The sequence below is a fragment of the Callithrix jacchus genome, chromosome 14, assembly GCF_049354715.1.
Source record: "Callithrix jacchus isolate 240 chromosome 14, calJac240_pri, whole genome shotgun sequence".
Taxonomy (NCBI): Eukaryota; Metazoa; Chordata; class Mammalia; order Primates; family Cebidae; genus Callithrix; species Callithrix jacchus.
This window is the reverse complement of record NC_133515.1, coordinates 11,599,666-11,616,646: the sequence shown is the minus strand read 5'-3', so window position 1 is coordinate 11,616,646 and position 16,981 is coordinate 11,599,666. Positions and strand designations below refer to the sequence as shown.

The 16,981-nt window shown below is 41.9% G+C and overlaps 1 non-coding gene across 1 annotated transcript; it reads left to right on the top strand.

Annotated features, from left to right (window-relative positions):
• Positions 1-15,776: 15,776 nt before the first annotated feature.
• Positions 15,777-15,917, top strand: LOC118147669 (U4 spliceosomal RNA). The gene has a single exon (XR_004734098.1). It is a non-coding gene; the product is annotated as a U4 spliceosomal RNA (small nuclear RNA).
• Positions 15,918-16,981: the final 1,064 nt, after the last annotated feature.

Below are 16,981 nucleotides of genomic sequence, written 5' to 3'. Positions count from 1 at the left end.
AAGGAAATGTCATCAATTCAACAAGGATAGAAAAAGAAAAATAACTATAACAAAAAAGGATGGTAACTGGGAGATATAAAATGACATGATATATTAATAAAGTTTCTCACAGTAACAAAAATTCAAAAATATCAATGAGCAGCTGTGATGGTAAAAATTTATTTCCAGCTCACATCACTCGATAGTCATGAGTTAACTATGTTTCTGCCTCAAGATGTAAGTCTGTTCCATGTATATTCTCAATCTAGGACTTGTAATGATAAAGCACCCTTATCTTTGACATACTTATTTTCATGGCAGAGGGGCAAGGAGAGAGAGGCTAACCACACTCCTCTGGCTAAAGCAAAGCACATGTCCTAGCCCATCATCAGAGAGGCACTGAAGTATAACCCTGTCTTAGGTGGAAAAGAGAATGAATATTTGCTAGTAATAATACAATTTACCCCAGAAAGTAAGGATACATTCATCCATATTATTTATCCCAATAAATGTGATGGGTTGAAATTCCCCTATTAAAGGACAAAGACTCTAATGGATTAAAGAAAAGTCTATATGCCATTATGAGTAGCACAGTGATTAGTATAACACTACAGGCTCTGGATTTCCATCTTGGGTCCTCCATCTATTAGGTATATGTAAAGTGAGCATATGAGTAGTATCTACTACCTACTGAATAGAGTTGCTGTGATTAATAAATTCGTGTATAGCACCTGTACTCTACTATATGGGAAGTACCATACAAGTTTTGCATGAAAAGTGCCTGGCAAATAGTGCTTAATGTTAGCTATTATTGTTACTATAGATACCCAAAACAAAAGGACAGGTTTAAGGTGTGGAAATGCAAGAATAAATAAAGATAGAACAAGAAAATACTAATTAAAACAAACAAAGAGGTCAGGTGTGGTGACTCCAACTGCAATCCCAGCATTTTGAGAGGCCAAGGAAGGAGGATTGCTTAAGGCCAGGAGTTTGAGAACAGCTCTGGCAACATAGCAAGATCTCTTCCAAAGAAAATAGCCTGGGCTGGGCACGGTGGCTCACACCTGTAATCCCAGCACTTTGGGAGGCTGAGGCAGGTGGATCATGAGGTCAGGAGTTCAAGACTAGCCTGGCCAACATGGTGAAACCCCATCTCTAAAAAAAAGGAAGAAAGAGAAAGTAGCTGGGCAATATAGTGAGATCCTCCCTACAAAAAATTTAAAAATAAACTGGGCATGGTGGTGCATACCTGTAGTCCTAGCTAATCAGGACATTGAGACAGGAGGGTCACCTGAGCTCAGGAGTTTGAGGCTGCAATGAGCTATGATCACACCACTGCACCCCAGCCTAGGTGACAGTGGGAGACCCTAGCTCAAAAAATAAATAAAGTAAAATAAAAGCACAGAGTTAAACATTATGAATTAGAGATGATCCTACTCCTACTTGAAAACTCATTAACGGTACAGTAAAGGAACGTTTTAATACACATAAACTCATAAGGACAAAGAGAGGCAACAACATCTTAGCAAAAAAAGAAGTTAGACAATTTAATTGATTAGTGATTAAATGACCAGAAAAAGCTAATGCCTATTTGAAATCCAGAAGTAGAGAGCTTTGCACCATGAATCACCAGAAAATCTCAGGAATGGGAAGCACCACTCTGAATAAAGAGAATGGGGTGACTGTGAGACTGGAAATGGGAATATTGACTCAAAGTTCATATAGGATGCAGTTAGATCTCTAACTCTGTCTCTCCAGAAGACTAGAGAGAATAAACTAGAGTGACACTGGACTCAGGGCTTAGGCGAGGAATGAGAGACTGTACGGAACACAATGGACTTAAGGGAAATGCCACATATGGAATGTGAGACCTCTAGTCCCCTTCCTCTACTGGGTTCCAAGAATGCTGGTAGTCTACTCTTATCAATCTCAGGCCTTGGAGACCATTCCTTCTCAAGCACGATTAACCTAAGAAAAGACCTTCAAATATTGATGGTTGGGGTCTCCCAACTACACTTCCCAGACAGATCTCATAGTAATTCAACTAGGAAATAAACCACACCCACTCATAGAATGCTTCCATTAAGCTTTTTGTCCCCCATATGCTTTAAGTGACTCACTCCTAAGAGCGTAAGAGCACATCGACAGATGACAGCAAGCCACCATGACATCTACCAGAACAATGTGGAGTTTGGCAGGGATTGTGGTTGGAGACTCCAGGCCACTGAGACACGTGGTTCCAGGGGAAAACCACCTTCCCACTCTGTCCCCTTCTGGCTCCCTTATCTGAGAGCTACTTCCACTCAATAAAACCTTGCGCTCATTCTCCAAGCCCAGGTGTAATCTGATTCTTCTGGTATACCAAGGCAAGAAACCCTGGGATACAGAAAGCCCTCTGTCCTTGTGATAAGGCAGGGGGTCTAATTGAGCTTACTAATACAAGCTGCCTACTGACAGCTAAACTAAAAGAGCACCCTGTAACACACCTACTGGGACTTCAGGAGCTATAAACATTCACTCATAGATACTGCTGTAGAGTCCGAGCCCCACAACCTGCCCATCTGCATGCTCCCCCTAGGGGTTTGAGCATGCGGTACCCAAGATGCAAGTCACATTCCCATCACACACCCTGAGAGGGGACAAGGGAACTTTTTCTGTTTCACTAATACCTAGCACAATGGATGAAAATAAACCCATACTAAGGCAACTCACTGTGAAATTTTGGAGCACTCAGGACAAAAGAAAGATACCAAAAGCTTCCAGGAAACAAAACAGGCCACAGACAAAAGAGTAGAGATCAGATTGGCATTACATGTCTCAAGAACACAGCTAGAACCAGCAATGCTTTCAGAATTTGGAGGGAAAATGATTTCTGGGGCTGGGCGAGGTGGCTCACATCTGTTTGGGAGGCTGAGGTGGGTGGATCAGTTGAAGTCAGGAGGAGTTCGAGACCAGCCTAGCCAACATGGTGAAACCCCTTCTCTACTAAAAACACAAAAAATTAGTGGGTGTAGTGGCTAGTGCCTATAATCCAAGCTACTCAGGAGGCTGATGCAGAAGAATAACTTGAACCCAGGAGGCAGAAATTGCGGTAAGCCGAGATCGCACCGCTGCACTCCAGCCTGGGTGACAGACGAGACTCCATCTCAAAAAGAAAGAAAAGAAAATGATTTCCAACCTATAAACTTATAGATACCCCAAATTGTCAATCAAATGTAGAATAAAGACATTTTCTGACAGGCCACCTTCACGTAGCCTGTTTTAAGGAGTTTGGACATGGCCCATCAAAACAAGGGAGTGAACCAAGAAAATGAGAGACATGGGGTTAAATCCAAGATCCAACACAGGAGCATAATCACGAGAATGCCCAGGAGGAGGGTCAAGAGAATCAAGGAGAACCGCAAAGCGGGAGGCCTGGAGCTCAGCCAATGACAGGGGAGGGCAGAGAGGAGCCTGCACACTATGGACTGAGACCATAGTATGCACACTATGGACTGCACAGAGACATAGCCTCCACACTATGGACTGCACACTATGGAGCTGGAAAGCTGGGGAGGGATTAGGGCAAGGCACCTAAAAAACCAAGCAAAGAGAGAAATCCATTCACTCCTGAGAAAATACAAAGCCATCTGAAAATGATATATAATCATAGTATACAAAATAACTTGGCTATGAATCACATCTCCATAGACGTAATAATGAATATTGATCTAACCAAAAATTACAACTATTTTGGGAGGATGTGAAGAATGGAAATGGGAATGCGGTGGGGTTATATAAGAGAACAAAGTGATAATGTCTAACAACAGGAAATGGAGAAAATATAAAACTGAAAATTCAAGGGATTTCAGTAGTGGGAAGTTTATTATTTTTTTTCATTATTTTGAGATGAAATCTTGCTCTGTTGTCCAGGCTGGAGTTCAGTGGCGTAATCTTGGCTCACTGCAACCTTCAGCCCCCAGTTCAAGTGACTCTCCTGCCTCAGCCTCCCAAGGAGCTGGGATTCTAGGAACGCGTCACCATGCTCAGCTTAGTAACGAAGGGGTTTTTACCATGTTGCCAAGCTGGTCCTGAACTCCTGACCTCAGGTGATCCACCTGCCTTGGCCTCCCAAAGTGCTGGGATTATAGGTGTGAGCCACAGCGCCCCTCTGGAAGATTATTATTTAGAGATGTGGAGCAATTATCTGAAACAATGTACTGATTGTTTCTAGGCTGAGAAAATAGAGTGGGGGTTGGGGTAAGGAAGATACTTGTTTTAAGTCTTTTTTTTTTTTTTTTTTGGAGACAGGGTCTCACTCTGTGGCCCGGTGCAGTTGCAAGATCATAACTCACTGCAGACGTGACGTCCTGGGCTTAAGCTATCCTCCCATCTCAGCCTCTTGAGTAGCTGTGACTACAGGTGTGCACCACCATGCCGGGCTAATTTTTTTAAATATTTTTTTGTAAGACAGGGTCTCTCTATGTTGCCCAGCTTGGTCTCAAACTCCTGGGCTCAGGCACTCCTCCCACTTCAGCCTCCCAAAGTGCTGGGGTTACAGACATGAGTCACTGTGCCTGGCCATTTTAAGTCTTATAACATGTTTTATTTTTAAAACCATGTGTCTGGCTGGGTGGGTGGCTCACGCCTGTAATCCCAGCACTTTGGGAGTCTGAGGCAGGAGGATCACAAGGTCAGGAGTTCAAGACAAGCCTCACCAATGTGGTGAAACCTCATCTCTACTAAATTAGCTGGGCATGGTGGTGGATGCCTGTAATCCCAGCTACTCAGGAGGCTAAGGCTAGAGAATTGCTTGAACCTGGGAGGCAGAGGTTGCAGTGAGCCAAGATCATGCCACTGCATTCCAGCCTGGGTGACAGAGTGAGACTCTGTCTCAAAACAGCAGCAGCAACAACAAAAACCATGTGCCCATGTAAATTCAAATTTATACAGATTAAAAAATAATTTAAAGACAGAGGCCAGGCACAGTGGCTCATGCCTGTAATCTCAGCACTTTGGGAGGCTGAGACAGGAGGATCATTTGAGGTCAGGAGTTTGAGACTAGCCTGGCCAACAAAATGAAACCCTGTCTACTAAAATTAGTGGGGCAGTGGTGGTGCATGCCTGTAGTTGCAGCTACTAAGGAAGCTGATGCAGGAGAATCACTTGAACCCAGGAGGCAGAGGTTGCACTGAGGTAAAATGGCACCACTGCACTCCAACTTGGCAACAGAGCAAGACACCGGGAAGGAAGGGAGGGGGAGGGGGAAGGGGAAAGATAGGAAGGGAAGGGAGGGAGGAAGGGTGGGAGGGAAGGGGGTAGTGAGGGAAGGGGAAAGAGGGGAAGGGAAGAGAGTGGGGTAAGGGAAGGAGGTAAGGGAAGGGAGGAGGGAAAGGGGGAAGGAGGGAAAGTGGGGAGGGAGGGAGGGAAGGAAAGGAAAGAAGGAAGGAAAGTTTTGGCTGGGTGCGGTGGCTTATGCCTGTAATCCCAGCACTTTGGGAGGCCAAAGCGGGCGGATCACAAGGTCAGAAGATGGAGACCATCTTGGTCAGCATGGTGAAACCCCATCTCTACTAAAAATACAAAAAAGTTAGCTGGATGTGGTGGCATGCCCTTTAATCCCAGCTACTAGGGAGGCTGACACAGGACAATCGCTTGAACCCAGGAGGCGGAGATCACAGTGAGCCAAGATCGCGCCACTGCAGTTCAGCCTAGAGAGAGAGCAAGACTCTGTATCAAAAAAAGAAAAAAGAAAAAGACGGTAAGTTTTTGCAAAATAATATCGGACAAAATAGAATTTAAACCAAAAGCATTAGATAGAATGAGTAAAGAGATTTTATATAGATAAACGAACTATATGCCTGGAAAATATATTTTCACGAGCCTTTTCCCTTGTAATAACTCAGCTTTAATATGCATGCAAGTATGCAAGAAATAAGTGACAATCAAAATCTTAGTGGAACACTTTAACATATCTTTCTCAAAAACTGACAAATAGACAAAAATTTAATTCTGCATGCATGTGGAAGATTTGAATAATAAAAATAACTACTGGATTTTATATATAATGGATATATGTACACACATATGCACATATATTTACACATACAAATATATGTATATATTCACATGCAGTATTTTCATGACCTCAGAATACTCATAAGAGCCTCTATGGAATTAGGCCACATAGAAAATCTCAATATAGGCCGGGTATGGTGTCTCACATCTGTAATCCCAGCACTTTGGGAGGCTGAGGCAGGAGAATCACTTTAGCCCAGGAGTTCGAGACCAGCACTTTGGGAGGCCGAGGTGGGTGAATCACCTGAGGTCAGGATTTCGAGACAAGCCTGGCCAACATGGTGAAACCTTGTCTCTACTAAAAATACAAAAATTATCCGGGCCTGGTGGCACATGCCTATAATTCCAGCTACTTGGGAGAGGGAAACAGGAAAATTGCTTGAACCTCGGGAGACAGAGGTTGCAGTGAGCCAAGAGTGTGCCACTGCACTCCAGCCTGGGCAACAGAGTGAGACTCCGTCTCAAAAAAAAGAGGTAGAAAAATAGAATACGTCAATTATTACAGAAGAAATTAAAGTTAGTGAAAAATAAATCCTGAAAAAGCTGTTTGTCTCAGACGGTTACAGGAAAGTTCTCTCAGACCTTAGGACATAGAAAAGGTTAGAAAAAGATGGGAAGTTTCCCAAATCATTCTACAAGGCTAACATAGTCTTACTGACTAGAGAAACTTTAAAATAAATAGCCTAAAAAAAGAAAACTTAAAAATATAGGAACGTCACTTAAAAATATAGACACAAAAATCCTAAGTGGGAATTAAAATTAAATAGTGTCAGATAGAATTTATCTATGTATGTAAAGACTAATTCTAATGTGATTGGCTAAATAGAGTTTATTCCAGGAATATAAAGCTATTTCAATGTTAGGATATTTCTTATTAGAATTCAACACTTTCAATTTAGAGAAGAAAAATATATAATAATTTCCAGTGTGAAATAATATTTTGGTTAAATTTCAACATCACTTTCTGAGCAAACTAGAAAAACAGAGACTTTTTTTCAGCAAACATTATACTCAATTGTGAGGTGATGGTAGTGCGCTCATAAAAGTCAAGAATGTAGAGGGGTACTTGCTATTCCCACTCCTATTCAATCTCATGCTGGATATCCCAATAAGGTAAGCCAAGAAAAGAAGGGAGAGATAAAAATACCAGGAAGAAGAAAGGAGAAACTCTCATAGTTTGTATATGGTATCATACTCTGTTTAGAAAATTCCAGAGCATTGACAGAAGAAAAAACAAAACATTAAAAGAGTGTTCAGTAAGACAACCACACAAACAAAAATCTCATTTTTCTGTATATTCTCATTAAGTGATTTAAAAATCCATGGTGGAGACCCAAAACCCTTTCACATTAGTAACAACAAATGCCTTTAAATTGACTTACAATGAAATAAAGACAAGGATAAAACTTTAAGAAGCACAAAAATGGCCAGGTGCGGTGGCTCATGCCTGTAATCCCAAGCATTTTGAGAGGCCAAGGCTGGCAGATATGAGATCAGGAGTTTGAGACCATCCTGGCCAACATGGTGAAACCCCGTCTCTACTGAAAATACAAAAGTTAGCTAGGCATGGTGGCGCGCACCTGTAGTCCCAGCTACTCAGGAGGCTGAGGCAGGGTAATTGCTTGAACCCAGGAGGTGGAGGCTGCGGTGAGCCGAGATCGCGCCGCTCCAGCCTGGGCTTCAGAGTGAGACTCCATCTTAAAAAAAAAAAAAAAAAAAGCACAAAAAATAAGCACCTAAATAAACAGAACAGCAAATGGTGTTCCTAAATCCGGAGACTCAGTGTTTTTCTGATGTCAATTATCTCATTAGTTTATAAATTCCAAAAACTTTCAATAGGCTATTTAGAGGAAAGTTGGCAAATGGATGCCAAAGTGCTTCAGGAAGAGGAAACGAACAAGAACAGACAAAAAATTGAAAAATAAGAATAATGGGAGAAGAACTGCCCTGTCAGAGAGTAAAATAAACAGCAAGGCTATAGAAATTAAAGCAGGGTTTTAACCTTGCAGGGAGAGAGAAAAAGACAAACATCCGTTTATATGTGGGAATTTATTTTATCACCAAAGTGGCATCTCAAGTTAGTGGGGGGAAATGACAGGACATTTGCTATTCATTGAAGAAAATAAACCCAGATCACTTCCTCATATTATACAGACAAATACCAGACAAATTAAAAAAAATGGCTTGGTGCAGTAGCTCATGCCTCTTTGGGAGGCCAAGTTGGTGAATCACTTGAGCCCAGGAGTTTGAGACCAGCCTGGGCAGCAACAAAATGAGACCCTATCTCTACCAAAAATTAAAAAAAAAAGTCAGTCATTGTGATGGGAACCTGTTGTCTCAGTTTCTCAGAGGGCTGAGGTAGGAGGATCATTTGAGCCCAGGAAGTCAAGGTTGCAGTGAACCATAATCATGTTGGTGCACTTCAGCCTTGGTGACAGTGAAAAAAAAAGTGTTCAAATGAAAATGTTCACACTTGCAAGAAAATGGTGAAGATGTTTATATCACCTTACCACAGACAGACTTTCTAAGCAACACAGCAGACCAGAAGTGCTCTCTGGTAATTTGTTCCAGCATCAATAGGAAACTACTGCATTCCCTTTGCAGGCTCTCCTGGTCCCAGTCCTAATAATCCTGGCGTGAGGTATCTATTACCAGGCGTTCAGGCTGAGATTGATAAAGGTTAAGTCCTGGGATGGTGCCAGCGCCAAGCACTCCAGTATGCTCACATCAGTCCCCTCTAAGCCCTGTTTCCTCAGCCTGGGAGGTCCCCAAGAGACTTATACTGTTTACAGCCTCCTGGGGGGAAGGTGAAACTGTATCTTCAGGGGCTTTTAAACCATGTCTGAGCTAACACCGATTCCTGGGACCCAAAAACATCACCAGGACTCCCTATTTAGCAAGAGAACATATAAGGCTGCAGTGAGCCGAGATCACTCCACTGCATTCCAGCCTGGGTGACAGAGAGAGATGCTATCTCAAAAAAAAAAAAAAAAAAGGAAAAAAAGAAGGAGGACATAAAAGCACCCATAAAAGCACTTCTGACTTTGTTTCTATAACATATTTGGCTTCCACTCAAGATTTCGTTCGACTTTTATTCAAACAGCTTCAGTGGCTTATAAAAACTAGCAGTACAGGGCATGTCATTATAACCAGCACTGTCCAGTAGAACGTTCCAAGATGATGGAATTATTCTGTCTTTACTATCCAGTTTGGTACTAACCACTAGCCACATGTGGCCATTAAACACTGAAAATGTGGCTAGTATAACAGAGGAACTGAATGGTTTACTGTAATTAAATTAAGTTAATTAGTTAATTTATTTTGAGATGGGGTCTTGCTTTATTGCCCAGGCTGGAGCACAGTGGCAAGATCATGGCTCATAGCTGCCTCAACCTACCAGGCTCAAGCAATCCTCCCACTTCAGCCTTTGGAGTAGCTGGGACCACAGGTACACACTACCACGCCCTGTTAATTGTTTTATTTGTAGAGACTAGGTCTCACTATGTTATCCAGGCTGGTCTCAAATTCCTGGGCTTAAGCAATCCTCCCACCTTGCCCTTCCAAAGTGCTAGGATTATAGCTGTGAGCCATTATGGCTGGTTTAAGATTAATTATAAATAGTTACATGTGATTGGTGTTGAATGTATTGGACGGTGCAGGTTTTAGCCTTTATCAGTCTCAGCCTGAGAGCCTGGTAATAAGCACATCAGAGTGCAGGCCAAGATTATTAGGACTGGGACCAGGAGAGCCTGCAAAGGGAGTGTGGTAGTTTCCTATTAATGCTAGAACAAATTACTACACACTTTGTGGCTTACAACAACACAAATTTCTTATATTATGGTTCTGGGGGTCAGAAATCTCAATTATATGAGTTAGGCTAAAGTTAGGTGTTGGCATCGCTGGCTCCTTCGGCGTGCAGGGGAGAATCCATTCCTTGCAGTTTCCAGAGGCTGCCTGCATTCTTCTGCTCATAACCCGGGCCTCCATCTTCAAAGCTGGCACTTAGCGTTTTCAAAATCTCCCTTTGTCTCTGACCTCTGCTTCTGTCCTCATATCACTTTCTCCAAGTCTGACCCTCCTTCCTCACTCTGATAAGGACCCTTATTATTACATTGGCCTACTGGGCTAATCCAGTATAATTCCCCCAACCTAAGATCCTTAACTTAATCATAAAGTCTCTTTTTGCCATGTAATGTAACAAATTCACAGGTTCTGGGGATTAGGCTGTAGACATTGTAGGGTAAGGGGACATTATTATTCTGCTTACCACCAAGGGTATTCAAATGTTCCCATTGCATAAAATCTGGGCTAGGGGAGAGATCCAAGATGGCTGATCACTAGCAGCTTGAGATTGTAGCTCCCAGTGAAAGCACAGAGAACGAGAGGATGCCACATTTTCAGACGAATTTTTGTTGCTCACGGACCAGGGGATTCCCAGCGGAGAAACCCCACGGGTCGCTAGCACAACTCTTGTGGCCAGTGCCTCAGTGCAGCGGTTCTTGGTGTAGAGTAAATGGGACTGGGTCCCCTTTTGGTCGACGTTTGGAGCTCCAGGAAGGCAGAGTCGCCTATTCAGCTGATTGAAGGAGGGACTCAAGAAGGAAGCCAGACCGGAGATTCCTGGGCAGAAATGAACCACCAATCTTAATGCTGCTGTTTTAGCCATTGCAGTGGGTTGCTCAGATTCCAGCGCTGGGAATCAACAAATTGGATGTCCACTCAGAGACCTAATTAGAAAGTTGGTAATTACAAAGACGACAGATGGATAAATTTATAGTGATGGGAAGAATCCAGCCTAAAAAGGCTCAGAATACCCAAAATCAGAACGCCTCTCCCTCTACAGGGGATCACAGTTCCTCATCAGCAACAGAACAAGGCCTGATGGAGAACAAATGCATTCCATTATCAGAAGTAGGCTTCAGAAGGTGGATGATAAGAAACTTCTGTGAGTTAAAAGAACATGTTCTAACCCAATGCAAAGAAACTAAGAACTTTGAAAAAATGTTTGACGAAATCCTAACGAGAATAGACAATTTAGAGAGAAATATAAGTGAATTAATGGAACTGAAGAATACAATGTGAGAAATCCATGAAATATGCACAGGTTTTAACAGTTGAATTGATCAAGCAGAAGAAAGGATATCAGAGGTTGAAGACCAACTTAATGAAATGAAAGGAGAAGACAAGCTTAGAGAAGAAAGAGTAAAAAGGAATGAGCTAAGTCTCCAAGAAATATGGGACTATGTGAAAAGACCTAATTTACGTTTGACCTGAATGTTATAAAGAGAATGAATCCAAGCTGGAAAATATTCTTCAGGAAAACTTTCCTAACCTAGTAAGGCAGGACAATATTTAACTCCAGGTAATACAGATAACACCACAAAGATATTCCTCAAGTAGAGCAACTCTGAGACACATAATTGTTAAGATTTGCCAGGGTTGAAATAAAGGAGAAAATTCTAAGGGCAGCTAGAGAGAAGGGTCAGGTTACCCATAAAGGGAAGCCTATCAGACTCACAGCACATCTCTCAGCAGAAACCCTACAAACTAGAAGAGAGTGGGGGTCAATATTCAATATCCTCAAAAAAAAGAATTTTCAACCCAGAATCTCATATCCAGCCAAACTGAACTTTATAAATGAAGGAAAAATAAAATTTTTCACAAACAAGCAAGCACTCAGAGATTTCATCACCACCAGGCCTGCTTTACAAGAGCTTCTGAAAGAAGCACTACACACAGAAAAGAACAACCAGTATCAGTCATCCCAGAAACTTACCAAAAGGTAAAGAGTATCTCCATAATGAAGAATCTATATCAACTAATTGGCAAAATAGCCAGCTAGGATTAAATGACAATATTAAACTCACAAATATCAATATTAATCCTAAACTTAAATGGATTAAATGCCCCAATCAAAGACACAGAAAGGAAAATTGAATAAAAAGTCAAAACCCACTGGTATGCTGTATCCAGATCCCTCTCATAAGCAAGGACAAACAAAGACTCAAATCAAAGCTTTGGTGGAAGACTTACCAACCAAATGGAGAGCAAAAAAAAAAAAAAACAGGAGTTGTAACTTTCGTCTCTGACAAAATAGACTTTAATAGTAACAAAGACTAAAAGAAACCAAGGACATTACATAATGGTAAAAGGATCAGTAGAGCAATAGGAGTCAATGATCATAAATATATATGTACCCAGTATAGGAGCACCCAGATACATAAGACAAGTTCTCAATAACTTATAAAGAGACTTGGACTCCCGCACAATAACAGCAGGAGATTTTGACCCCACATTGTTAATATTCAGTGGATCAACGAGATAGAAAATTAACAGGGACATTTATGATTTGATCTCAGACCTGCAACAAGTAAACTCAGTGAATATCTATGGAATTCTTCACCCCAGGTCCACAGAACATACATTTTTCTCAGTATCACGTTACACCTATTTTGAAAGTGACCACATAATTGGAAGTAAATCACTCTTCAGCATTTGCATAGCATTTCATAGACTTAAATGAAATATTGGTTGGCTGTTTGTTCGTTATTTTCTTCCCTTATTCCTTCCTGTCTCCGCTGATAAATACAATTATCGGCATAAAAGAGGTTTTCAATACCTATTTTTTTAGATTGCATTCCAGCCTGGGCAATAGAGCAAGACTCCTGTTCTCTCTCCCCCTTTCTTTCTCTTTTTTGCTTTCAAAAAAAAAAAAAAAATCTGGGCTAATGACCTCACCCCTGGAAGCTGACCTGGAGGTGGGCTTGAGCAAGCGGCTTCTCTGTGGGCACCATTCCCACCTTCATGCTGAATCATGTTGGATTCAGCTCAGGGTGGATGGAGCAGGGCCTAGACTCCTTAAGAAGGCTGTTAGGCCCAGCAAAGAGAGGCTATGGCCCTAGCCAAAAGCACTGAGGTTGGGCACGGAGTTCCAATTCCTGGGGTGATAGCTCGGCTGCAGCCCTGGGGTATGGGAGACTCGCACTGAGGGGGTTGGGTGATGAAATGAGGGTGTCTGTCAGCAGAAGCCTGTGCATTATCTTCTGGACATCCAGAGAGGTATTGACTGTTTTTTGAGCTGCAAAGTTATATAAACAGTGCAATGTTTAAAGAAGATTAAGCTGGCAGTTGTGTGCAAGTGGGGCCCGGGGGAGGGGTGTGGGAAACTGGTGAATAAATACGGGCAGGGTATGATTAGTATCAGAGGAGCAGTGGGAATAGGGAGAGAAGAAAATATGTGCAAGAAACATCCTGTCAAACAGAAAACACACTAAAAATACTACTGCTGAGCTGAATCAGAAATGGCAGCAAGATCTTAAATCATTTCGGAAAAAAGCATTTCCGTTTTTATTGGTTTATATACTCAAAGAATTTGTGTAATTGTAGAGTCTGTTAAATGGTTTTATTAATGCCTGCAGCTGTCACTGTACAATATATATTTAATAGGAATACACCGAAACCTTACAGTACTCACCAAGTATTTCTTAAAATCACAGTTAATTATTCAAGTATTTGAAAGAGCATACTGCTACAGGTATCTGAATTAGCACAGGTAAGATATGAGGCTGAGGGTTGCTCCTCCAGGAGAACAAAAGATAGAGCTATTTCCACCATAGAAAATTTTGACATTTACAGCCGGGCACGGTGGCTCACGCCTGTAATCCCAGCACTTTGGGAGGCCGAAGCGGGCAGATCACCTGAGGTCAGGAGTTTAACACCAGCCTGACCAACATGGTGAAACCCCATCTCTATCAAAAATGCTAAAATTAGCCAGGCGTGGTGGGGGGGCACCTGTGATCCCAGGTACTCAGGAGGCTGAGGCAGGAGAATCACTTGAACCTGGGAGGTGGAGGTTGCAACGGGTGGAGATCGTGCCACTGCACTCCAGCCTGGGTGACAGAGTGAGACTTGGTCTCAAAAAAAAAAAAAAAAAAGAAAAGAAAAGAAAGTTTTTTGACATTTACTACCTTTCACCTTTAGAAAAAAATGAGCCCTGCTTTTTCTTACCAGATGGCCCCTCTCTCTGCGGCTTGTGTGCCATCTGGAATTTGTTCTGATAAATCCAAACATTAGGGCTATGTTATCTTCCCAGCTAAATATAACATTTAGTTAATTAGCCTGGCAACCTATGCATTTCTTTCATATGCTAAAAAAAGATAGCACTGCATCTGTAGTGTGTGTTCTGACTACTGAGGATAAACCACCACCGAGAAATCAATCTTTCTGGTTAGTGACCTCTAGAACAACTTGGGAGGAGGAGCCAGACTAGAGTCCTTGAGGAGGCTTAGACTTACACTGGGGACTTGTGGTTGGCTTCATCCAGAGGATGGGGGTTTGGATATGCATCAAATTTCGCATTACCCAATGTGCTCATTATCTCCAGACACTGAAAAATGTCCACAAGCCGCTGAGCACAGTGGCTCATACCTGTAACCCCAGCGCTTTGGAAGGCTGAGGCAGGAGGATCACTTGAGGCCAGGAGTTTGAGAACAGCTTGGCCAATATCTCAAAACCCTGTATCTACCAAAAATACAAAGATTAGCTGGGCCTGGTGGTGTGCACCACCTACTCAGGAGGCTGAGGCACAAGAATCACTTGAACCCAGGAGGCAGAGTTGCAGTAAGCCAAGATCACATCATTACACTCCAGCCTGGGTGACAGAGCAAGGCTCTGTCTCAAAAAAAAGAAAAAAAGAAAAAAGATGCCCTCAAGCTTCTTTCTTTTTTTAGAAACTCTTAATTTTTAGAGTTACAGATACATTAACAAGTGAAATCATTTTACAAGCTTGTAACAAAAGCAGCAGCTTCCCTACCAGCTTTTTTTTAAAAATTTATTTAATCAGCAACTGCGTTTGTACCTACCAGCTTTCTACTTGCAATTCCCACTACAAGCGATTCCAGTTCCAATTAGGTTAGCTGTTTATTTTAATTTTTGCCTCCATATTTTTCAATAACTTGCTTATGCTGCTGTTTCTTTATTTTTCTACTTTAATACTATCCTTTGTCTTCCTTCTGCAGAAGAAAATAATTGGTTCTCATACGTTGCAATTTCCCTCCCATTGTAGATATATTCTACTTTGGTCAACAGTTACCAGTATTTATATTACTATGACTGTGGAAATATTATTCAAAGCTTAGCCATGTGATATGCTACATAACTAACTACATTTCCTTTCTCATTCAACACTCTTAAGAGAACGTCCATCTTAATTTTTTTTAGGTTTTTATGTGCCAATTGCTAATTTATCTTCATTCTTATTAATCTTCTAAAATGTAAATTGCCTCTCCATACATTCAAACATAGTAGGTAATTTATCAATTTTTTTCCCTTGGGGACACCCCTCCTGTAACCCTCTGTCCTCGTTTCAGCCTGATTCTGTTTGGAAACACCAGGGGTTCCACCTAGGTCCTGTTGCTCACTGAACAGAACGCCAAACATTGAGAGAGATTGTTGCCAAGGAAGAAGGCTTTAACAGGGTGCTACAGCCTAGGAGATCAGAGATCAGTCTCAAATCTGCCTCCCTGATGGACTAAACTTAGGGGTTTACATAGCAGGGAAGAAATGTAACAATGTGGAGGAAAACAGGAACTAGGGAGAGATAAGGAAGCATCATGATGAATGAGGGGTCTGCCTTCTCACTGCCTAATGCAATGATCTGGTGAGTTGCAGTTCTTTGATACTATTTTTTGAGAGGCCTGAGGGTCTTTTCCCAGGAAAGGAACTAAGATAAAACAAATGTAAGCTTTGCACAGTGGCAGTATCGTAGCCAGTGAGATTTATCCGAGGCGTGATTATTGCTAATTGAAAACTTTTTGCAATACCCCGCCATGACGACTTGAAATATAGTTGGCATTGGCAATTTTTGGCAGTCTCTACAGGGACTGAATATAAAAAAGATTTAAAAAACAAACAAACAAAAAAACAAATGTAAATTTCAAGCTTTAGCACCAGAGGAGTCAATTTCTATGTTTACCCAAAATAAAACAAAACAAAAATCTGTCTATGGGATTATTGAGTCAGTTTCAATTCAATAGCACCCCAGGCCTGCAGATCACTGTTACTGCCGGCCCTACCCATCAGCATGGGCAATGCCTTCCCATGCCAGGACCCTGGGCTTGCCTCCCTCTAGAGCACTCCCTCATTTGCTGGAGCATATCTGTCCTTAAAAGAAAAATGGGAAGAGGAAGGCAAAGTAAAGTTTTTTGACTTTTTATTCTACCCTCACCCTATGTTGATGGTGGTTGCTTGAATGTAAAATTTTAGTTTTGAAATCATTTCCCCTAGAATTTGAAGTAAAATCCTTGTCTTCTGGTGGTCACTGACAAGGACTCTGACCCACTCTGCTTCCCAGTCTTTCCCCAAGGCTTTGACTGTGTCTTTTTTTCTTTCTTTCTTTCTTTAAATTGTTGGAAACTGTGGAGGTTTTCTGTGTTTAACTTCTGAGATTTCTGTGATCTGTGGATTGTCGTTCCTCCTTAGCTCTGGGCGCTTGGTGATCCCTTTCCATGCTGGAAATTGTCTTTTATGATGGTTTGCTTCATTTCTTTTCCTCACTTTTCTCTCTTATTCATTCTTGAACTCCTTTCCAGATATTGGACCATCTTAACTTATTTGCTGTTCATTTATTTTTTATTTTTCTGAGCCAGGGTCTCTCTGTCACTAGGCTGGAGTGCAGTGGTACAGTCTCACCTCACTGCAACTTCTGCCTACTGAGCTGAAGTGATCCTCTGGCCTCAGCCTCCCAAGTAGCTAGAATGACAGGCATGCACCACCATGCCAGTTTAATTTTTGTATTTTTAGTAGAGACGGGGTTTCGCTATGTTGCCCAGGATGGTCTTGAATTCCTGAGCTCAAACAGTGTGCCTACTTTGGCCTCCCAAAATGCTGGGATTACGGGCATGAGCCACCACACCTGGCCATTTGCTAATATTTTGAAAATCATGTT